The sequence below is a fragment of the Oryzias melastigma genome, linkage group LG4, assembly GCF_002922805.2.
Source record: "Oryzias melastigma strain HK-1 linkage group LG4, ASM292280v2, whole genome shotgun sequence".
NCBI lineage: Eukaryota > Metazoa > Chordata > Actinopteri > Beloniformes > Adrianichthyidae > Oryzias > Oryzias melastigma.
This window is the reverse complement of record NC_050515.1, coordinates 18,740,566-18,750,862: the sequence shown is the minus strand read 5'-3', so window position 1 is coordinate 18,750,862 and position 10,297 is coordinate 18,740,566. Positions and strand designations below refer to the sequence as shown.

The 10,297-nt window shown below is 34.0% G+C and overlaps 1 long non-coding RNA gene across 1 annotated transcript in view; it reads left to right on the top strand.

The window, feature by feature from the left end:
- LOC118598680 overlaps positions 1 to 8,291 on the top strand; it is a 14,521-nt gene extending 6,230 nt beyond the window's left edge. Inside the window, exons 3-4 of the long non-coding RNA XR_004947776.1 lie at positions 7,431 to 7,545; positions 7,712 to 8,291. This is a non-coding gene — a long non-coding RNA (uncharacterized LOC118598680). The remainder of the gene's footprint in view (positions 1 to 7,430; positions 7,546 to 7,711) is intronic.
- The last annotated feature ends 2,006 nt before the right edge of the window (positions 8,292 to 10,297 follow it).

Below are 10,297 nucleotides of genomic sequence, written 5' to 3'. Positions count from 1 at the left end.
TTGAAATGTTTGGGTTAAAACAAACATAACAAGAGTTATGACACTAATAGCAAAATTCCTTGAACGTAGTTAAGTAATGCAGGGTATTCTCGCCTGTTTTTTAAAGTAATTTTTTATATTGTTTGGTCCTTGTTGTTGTCTTCTTTCATTTATTAATTTGTATTGTGTCTTTACACTGCTATAAAACATAAAATCTGTTTGATCTCAATTTTTGTGATTTTTGCTCCAAGAGGCCCCAGACTGCTAAGGGTTAAAATAGGAGTTAATATCCTGTAGCCTTTGGTGAAATTGCAACATTTGATACTTCCTGGTTGAGATGAGGAAAATTCTGGAACATAGTAGGGGTTTGCTCCAGATTCTTGGTTTACCTGGACTCACATTGCATTTAATGACCCAAGCCAGCAGGGGTAAATGATTGATTTTTATTCTATGAAATCAATCCATATGCAGTAATTTGTGCTTGTGCTTTTCTGATCAATATCCAATATGGTAACTAAAGCTACTGACAAATTGGGATATCAAAATTATTCTGGGGAATAGGATCTTGACCATAATTCCAAGATCAATACTTATTTACATTTGAGATGATATTCTTATACTGGAGATATCCGACAGCAAACCCAATAAACAAGTAATTGCATTTATACCACTCTTAGGGACTGTTAGATCAATGTGCATGGCTTTATGCAGCTTTACACTATCAGTTCTCTCTCTCTCTTTTTTTTTGTTAGTGTTTTGATACTTTAATAGTCTTACTTGATTTTCACCTTTAAAAATGTTTCTAGAATTTTATTTCATTTTTTTATTTTTTCACAGATGTAACAGTTCTTCAGATAACTTGGATTCTTGGTCAATCATCAGCCATGTTTGTTATTTATTAGCTCAGAGCATTACCTGTACCCCTGTGCAGTATGGAGTGTGCACTCTATGCTTTTTGATTTGCCATTGGCCAATGAACGGGAGGAAAGCGATTTTGGTGGTGGTCTTACCAGGATACTACCTATGTGTTGAGAACAAGCAGTCTTTCTCACAGATCTAAATGCATGTGCAGCTTCCGCATCCATGGTGTGACCTCTGGAGCATATCGGGGTTTACGCTGAGTCTTTTTGTGCAAATTTACACAGGCAGTGTCTTGCAGCTGATGTCGTAGCTTTGAAGAATTTGTACAGAGCCTGAGTGTTGCAGCCTGGAACAGATCCGTCTCACCATCCATACCAATTGGACTTTGGAGGTCAAACTTGCTAGTACAATGTGAATTGTTTAAAAAAGGAACCACACCATCAAATAGCAGTTTGAACATGAAGACATTAGGATGCAAATCAGCCAAACTCAGAGCTGATACCCCTTTAAATCCTGAAATGGTTAAGGTATGAATGTCACCTGGAAAAGGTGGAAGAGAGGTATAGATTACTCACTGCCCCTCCTCCCCCCAACAACCAAACAGATAAAATGAACACTTTTAAAATTGAAAAAAAGATGATAAAATAGACCTTTAGGTAACTATTATTTTTAATTTATGTATTTGCATTTTTTTTTACTTTTAGCTAAATTTAACAAATGTAATTTTGAAAGGTTTAGCGTTTATTCAGATGGTTATTTTCTTGCAAAAAAATTCAGGTAAGTTTTTAAATTACTACTTAAAAACTTTAGATTTTAATAGCTGACACAGACGATATCTGTCTGAAATTCTGCACTCACTAAGAACAGTGCTGCATACAAAATCCTTCTTTTTTGCTCAAATTTTTAAAATGCAATTACCTTTATTCGTCACTTATGAAAAGCTTTTGAAAGCACGTATAAACTTTCAGTTCATTAACTTTTCCGGTCTGTCAAACTTTTTAATGAATACACAACCACCAGTTTCATTTGATATCATGAGACAGTGTTTTCTCTTCTGTCATGCTGTGATTCAATCACGTCTCGACAGCTGGCCTGGAAACCACCCTTCCAATCCAGTTCTTCCTGCGATGCATGTTTGGAATGACAACACAAAGCTTTCTCTTTTTCACTATAATTAACACTTTTTATTTGCAAACTTTGCCTGACAGAGAGAACAGAGTAGAGGAAAAAAACTCACTAATTTGCATCCTGTAAAGAAACCCATTGGGCTGTGTGGGAGTTTCAAACATTGTTCTTTGCTCGTAGGATTAAAGCCGACTTACAAATTGGAATATAAACTAAAATGTAATTAGTCATTAAGATATTTCCCCATTTTTCAGGCTTGGCCTTTTGTATGAGGAGGCATTCTGTTCCCTTCTGATAGCAACGTCATTATGAAAACAGTAATGCTGCTTTTATTAGTTAAATGGGTTACTAAAAAAACATCTGAAGATATTTGGCAGAACAATATTTTCATTCCTGCTAAACATTAAAAATAAAATAAAAACATTCTAAAATTGAACAAACAAAATGCTACATTCTAAAGAAAAAAAAATGGCCAATAATATTAGGATAATAAACATTTTTTTGTAAAATTTGTTCGCAACAAAAGTGAAAAAGAGTGACAACAAGGCTAAATTGTGCAAAACTCCTGCTATTGTTTTTAACTATATGCATTTTTTATATTTAATCAAACCTTTTACAGTAATTTTGGTTACATGTAATAAGTGAGAATAACACCGTTTGGTGTGATGTTTGCCAATATGCAAAGAAAACTCTCACTCTTGCACTCATTTTAAATGGCATTATTAGCCTGTCGACCCATTTCAACAACAGAACATTTTAGCGCCATCTATGAGGTGTAGTTTTTTCTTGCAGAATTATGCAAGTGTAAGTGTGAAGATTAGATGAATTGTACTGGATACAAATATCTTATCAGACTATCTACACGACTGATGATCAACAGCGAGGATGCTGTTGCAGAAATCTGAATATTCAGAGGTAGAGCTGCACATCAGCTGCAATAATAACCACTGTTCTTAACAAACAAAAGCTAAATATTTTAGAAATATATTTTCCAATTCAACCTTTCAGTTAAAAGTATCAAACTGCAGTTTACTTAGATCTGTCTTCAATGAACCAAGGCTGTTTAAATTAAAAATCAAAACACCTATGTTGTTTTCTAGGACATAGTCTCTGCAGAGTGGCATAAGTTCATCAGAAATTCACCTTTGAGTTATGAGAAGGACCAGTAACCCCGCCCTACTTCCTCCAATCATCTGTTTACAATCTCTCAAACTAGTGTAGACCATTATTGGAACTATCTAGCTGTACGGTCTTGAGCCAGAACGGAGATGTAGATGAATATATTGTCTGCAGCGCTTGTAGCTTGCTGTTGTAGCTTTAAGTGACATGCTTTTTCCAGTGGCATTTTTTGCATCTGTTCCTATTCACAAAGATATTAATAAAGAAAATACTCAGAAATGCTATTTTAAGCTTAATTTACTTTATATATGTCCTCCATCATGACAGAAATGCTACAAGAACACTTTAAAACACAATTTCATCTTTAAAAATGACCCCATTATATTTTCTTGCAGCATTGCATTTTGAGTATTTGAATATTCACAATAAAAACTGTTTAAAAAAGGAAATTTTTTTTTGAGATCAGAGATTGTTTATTACAAATCAACAGGTATTGTCAAACCAGATTTTTAATATCTGCATCTTTTGAGGTAAGTACACTTCTGAAGCGGCTTAGCTTTGACTAAGAGACTCAGCTGTCATATCTGGGTCTGAAGGAGCTTACAGCAGGGCCTCACAGCATTTGCCCTTCAGCTCAGATCCTACAGTGCTTTACCTGCAAGCATACAGAGGGAAAAAGAAATCTCTCATGCACTTTGTCCCAGATATCAACATTTATATTCACAGGACTTGCTCTTCTTAAGGATCCTTTTATCGCCATGTGACACTTCTTGAGTGTGAAAGTAAAAGTAGAACACAACCTCGGGAGACTCTCGTGTCAGGCGGCTAGGGAGCGAAATGACGTGATGACAGGAGAAAGACACATGATGATGAAAACATGCTTTACTTTTTCACTCTAATTCCATTTGAGGCGTCGCAAGATGTTCTGGCAGCGTGTTGCAGTTGGCCATTCTACAGCCACAATTAAGAAGACGCAGTTTGAAAAAAACGTTTGCTTAAAATTTGAATAATGTTTTTTTTTTTTTTACTTCAGAATATAAATGTACATTTAAAAAAGCATATATGTATATATATATATATATATATCATTGGGGAGGTAGTAAAGGTTCACGTTTTGAATGCTTGTCTAATTACTTTTGCTAACCTTCTTGACAACAGTGATCTAATGGAACATGCTGACTCACTAATGTTGTGGAAATGGTCTACTACTGTCTACGTCCTATGCAGACTTATGCGGTTCACTGGATTCAACTTAGATATCATAGGGAGAAAAATAAAATAAAAAAATAGAAAGAAAATCAAAAGCAAAATGGCTAACACAAACCCAAATCCACACACACCCACATGGACACGCACCCACACACATAAAAAGAGGTCAGCGTGCAGCAGGTGCAACACAAACCACTAGAGAACATGGTTCTGCAACCAAAATCAACAAAATAAAGGTGTCTGTTGTGCTGCCAGATAGAATGGTTAATACAAAACAGGTGTATGGCGGGACTAAAGCAGCAACATAATATATAAAACCTGAAATCTGGAAACAGTTGTCAAAAAACCCACTGGCAAAAAAAAAAAAAAAAAGCTTCAAAGGTCCAAACCAATGGAGGACCAGAAGGAAACAAAAATAAAATAAATCAAAAAGGCTGAAGCTTTATTGAATTGAACTACTTCAATAGGAAAAATGTATCACATAATTTAATTTTAATTGGTAGAAAAGATACGTATCGTTTTAATTTATCAAGGATGTAACGATTAATCGACCAATCGATTAATTATTTATAATCTTGTGATCCAACTGGATTAATTTGTATGAGGCAACTTGTTAATTAAATCAATCTAAGTCACCAGTATCATTATAAAATTGTTTCATAATAAAATAAATTGATCAATCATGGAATGTACCATGTGAGCTAGGTTTGCATTACTGTGGCATAAAAATGACCAGTGCCATCCAAGTGGATATAACACACTTGTGAAAAAGTAATCAGTCCATTATTACAGTCCAATGTGCGGAAACACTGGATTTTGCAAAGACGTGACCATACAGTGTGGTGATATGTTCTGATGATGTTTCCTTTGTATTATTATAATGTGGAAAAACAAACAGTGGACTGAACTGTATAAAACTAAAATGTGAATGGATTTCCTATTAATGCTTTTTTACTTGATTGTTTTTTACACATATTTAAATTACACTTGATTATCCAAATATCCAGGTATTTATCTCTGAGTCACAGTGGATGATTTATTTATTTATTTATTATTTTTGGCTGAAGAAAGCCTGGATCAATTTTAGGTCAGTTAATTGGATCGAATCAGATAATTCAAAATTAAATAATATCGTCTTTGAATTGCATCAGAAACCACAGATTATGATATGAATCAAATTGTCGCTAAAATGAATTGTTACACCTCTACAATTCATAATAAGCAGAGGCAATCTTAGATTTCATTTTTCAAGCAATTATAGCTCTATTTCATATTTCTTGTAATTACATGATTTATAAACCAACATTACTGAATAAACAATAACAACTAAATATATTACAATTTAAAAAATATTATTTTTTACAGGATTGGTCCCAAACATACACCCTTCAAGAATTTTCAAGGTCCATGTTTAGGCATTTTCATGGCTGTATGACAATGTTTAGTCACATTCCCTACCAAGCAATTTGCCTAGTTTTTCTTCATTTACGCCATTTTTTGGGCAGAACAGACCTAAATTGTTTCCCTTAAACCTTTGCATGAGTCTTTTGGTCCTCATATTCCTAATCCCACCCTTAATAAATCATGTTATAATTAGTCTTAAAGCACAGACGGATGCTTAGTAGTAGTTCAGTTTTATTTATGCATAAACAAAGAAGCCATATTTACAAATGGAAATGATTTATATTAAGTTTGATAATTGTTAAAATTATTTCAATAAAACGATATGACAATTGGAGATGGCGGTATCTAAAGTCAAGAAAACAAAAAATAAATAGTATACCACAATGTTGTGTTCACTGACACTTAAAAACAGTGTCAAATAAGGTTTTACGGAACACAAAAAGTTGTCTCTTAGTGCCTTGAGATGTCATGGGAGTGAGAAGATTTATTTTTAAGAATGACTCAACTTTTGAATTGTCACTTCACCGTGAACACACAGGAAAAAAGTTCACATTTGAAGCAGTCAAAGTCAGAAGAAGGCAAACATGTATTTAAAGTTGAACTCTTCAGCTGCGAAGGTTCAGTTTCAGTTTGAGGCTGCTTGACCTATTTTTCAGATCTGTCATAACCATTCTGGTGGGACAACCTGCATCTTAACATCAAGCATTGAAAAAGTGCGGCACCTGTGTGATATTTGGCCAAGAAAACCTCTCAAGCTTACTACTCTATTTGAAACAGGCTGTTCTCCTCTAACGGGTGACAAAGTAATTATGTGATCATTTTGAACGAGCTGGTATATGTATAAATCCTATTCATGGTGTCATATCAATTAATTGCTTATCATTCGTGCTGTGCTACCGGTATTTTATAGATGCAGTAGCCTAGTTTAAAAAAAACAAAACAAATCTGCCTGTGTTTTATTTGTGTGTAAACAAGTTTGCTTCCTGGTTGTCAGAGTAATCAGGTGTAAATTGACACTTCTGGGCCACAGTGTTGAGTTTTCTTGTACAGAGCAACGACATTTAAATTAATCAGAATCAAAGGTATGAAAATATCTGTCAGTCTGCATGATGTTTCTCACACAAATGATAAAAGAGGCGAAAACAAACTAACCTGCTGCTGTTCAAAACATCGAAACTTTTAGGGATGTTTCTGTTGGGAATTTGACAAAAAGGATGTTTATGCTGTCTTCAGACTTTATTGTAAACTTTTTTTTTTTAACTTTGTGTTATTTTTGCCCTGTTGCAGATTTTGTCTTGTAACTTCTCTCATTAAATTACTGAAATTTGATGTATTTCACTTTTGCACTTTCTATATTAAAGTAATTCCGCGTTTCTTTTTTTTTGTTTTTTTTTTTAATAATTAAAAAAAAGGGCAATTGATATGTTTATTAGGATAACAACACCCCGGTTTCTAATATATTAACTTAATGATGTGATAGAATTCACTGACCTTCAAACCTACCACATTTGTAGTTAAAAAACATTACATCACTTTTGGCACCAATACATCAACCGTGTATTTAACTTAGGAGCATAAAATACTTATCTCAATGTAAATGGTAAATGGTGCATACTTTCCTTGAAGGCTCCAAAGCGCTTTACCGTCACAGTCCCATTCACCCATGCACACACACATTCACACACTGATGGCGACTCTGCTGCCAAACACTGGTGCCAACTTATAACCACCAGGAGCGATGTGGAGTTCCATGTCCTGCCCAAGAACACTTTGCCAGGTGGGCGGGCAAGGCGAAAGATGCAATCTTCTGATTAGAAGACGACTCTACCTCCTCACCACAGCCGTCCTGTGAGTTCATGTCTTTGTCCCAAAACTTTTTATGGTTAAGTTTAGAAGTAAGTCTAAAAGTTATTTCTTCGTCAGTCTTTATCATATATTTTTCATGTATTTCTCCATCCCTCTGTTTGGTGCAGTGCGATTCATGTGTTGTCCCTCTTTCCACTCCCAATTCCAGATTCCACGTGGTTCATCTGTGCTCCTTTCCTTGGGCGTGGACCTCACCTCTGGCTCGTCTCGGGCCCCCAGCTGTCCCCCTTGAATTGAATTGAATATTTGAGGCAGTAGATACATCTATAAGTAGATTTACCTATAGAAAAAATGTAAAAACCTAATCCAGGAACAGTGGAAGATGAAATAAAATCAGAGGGCATGTGTGATTTAAACAAAAGAATATAACAACTTTTTTGACCATTCTTCATCCAAGCAATACAAATGAGACTTCTGAAATACTTTATTTTGAGTAAATGTGTTTTTTGTTTTTTTTATTTTATTTTTTTACTTCAAGAAAACACTTGTTATTTTTTCATTTTGGCACATCTCTGACCTGGAAAGTTCTGAGCAGATTTATCCCACAATGACCACAAAATGAAAGTTTATTTTTCTTCTAATTTAACTTAAATTATATGTTGTTCTTGTGGTTTTCAGCATGATCAGTTATTTTAAAAAGTGAGAAAAAACTTTAAAGTGATATAAAAGAAGTTGATAAAAAAAAGAAGAAACATTCTAAGAAAAGACATTCTAAGCACACATGATAACAACCCTTTAAGCTTTGAAAAAGTTTTGTTTGTGTTTTTTTTTTCTATGTTGCTTTTTAAACATTTTCACAATTTCTGTGGCTGCATCCAGTTTTCTTTATGTGTCATCACCTGGTGGAGATGTACGCTTGAAAAGAGTGCTTGCTTTGAAGGTGTTTTATGAGCCATAATTAGAGAAATCCACATTTTTTAGGTAACTAAGATATTGATGCTTGTGTTAATATGATGCAAAAATTGTCATTCAGTGATGTTTCTTTGCAACAAACATGGGATTAAATAATTTATTATAGATCTGTAGAGTGGAGATTAATCCAGCAGAACAAAATGAGCTAAGAAGGTTGAGTTTGACCTTAAAAATAATAGCAGGAAATAACCAAGTATAGAAATATTTAGCCATGCTTGGTTATTTCCTGCCATTAAATCACTAAAAGCATAATTGTGTGCATTACCACGTCAGAGGAAATGTGTTCTTCTCTGCTCTCCGGAGAGAGTTTAATGAGACTGACCTTTGAGGATGAAGGAACTGAGCTTATTTCCAGCATATAAATAAACTCTGACCTACAGATTCAGGATGCCGTCAAAGCTCGCCACCGTTTCCCTCTGCGTGTATGACTCACCCATCTTCAGGAGGTCTTCTATTAGTTTTGACACAATGACAACATGTGTTATCGGGCAGAGAACATATAGTTGAAGAAGTCGGACTCCCCGGAGGTTGTGGTGGCTTTTACCATTTGCTGCAGTGCCAGATCGATACAGACCACGACACTTAAGCTTGCAGTATTCTCGCTGAGGTCTTGATGCTTTTCGGAGTTGTTAACAGGTTCACTGAACAGCTCACCGAAACAAATTTTGCCTGCTTTGAACTCAAGAAAACATCAGTGTTTTATTTATTTATTTTCGTGGAACCGAGTCACAAAAATGGAAGTTGGGCTTTAGACTTTTTTTGGAAGAAGACAGCAACCTTTAGACCCAACATACCGCAGGCCTCCCATACAACTTGTTAAAAGTAAAATTTAATTTTCAAGCAAGCTTATTTTTTTTTTTATTCAAAAGATTAAATTCTATATGCAAAACATTTTTTAGTACCTATTTAAATACTGATTATTCATTTCAATCTAATAAAATTTAATACAAAATATAAACACAGGAATGTTACTTATTTAAAGTAAGTACTTTAAAAAAGATGATAAATAAAATATTTTATCTCGTAGTTGTTGGTCCACACATCACAAAATCAATACAAAAAACATAAAGCACTAATCAGTAAACCTTCATATGGTTCTTATGTGATTCAGCTCCTCAGTGTGTTCTCAAATGTTTTAATACTTTTGCACTCTGACAAGATTATTGAGAGAACTACTCAAAACAATCAGTTTATACCTGAAACTGTTTTATTTATTTATTTTTCATTAAAAAAAACTTATATTTTGTACTCATATTCAATGAATACAAAATAAAAGACTGTTGTGTTGACATTTTAGCTAAAATGATTGAGGCCTCGCCTCTTACAAATTTGTATAATTCATTCAGTGAGTTTGGTTTGCACATTTGTGGCCATTAATTTAGAAACATGTCTAACAAACAACACTTTCACATTATCTTTCATGTTTTTGAAGGCTAACAATTATAAAAGATGTGGATGTTGTAATTTTCTTGGCTAATTTGCTTGACACATATCTCATGAAGGTCAAAAACATGTTTTAATTATGTCTTGTTTGTCTTGTGTTTGTACCCTATAGGAAAAGAAAAATGTCTTTACATATTTTATAAACAAATTTCAAACCATGTTTTTTGTTTTGTTTTGTTTTTTTGTTTCTTTTTACAATTTCCTATGTAAAACAGTTAGAGCGAGCCATGGTATTGTACAACCATTTGTATTTGAATATTCATGATGTATGTTTCATCTTGATATGTTTCCTATATTTTACTCTGTGCATATGGTGTTAAAATAAAGGGGCAAGTTAAGGTTAAATGTAATTAACAACTTTATCTTAACTTTGTATTAC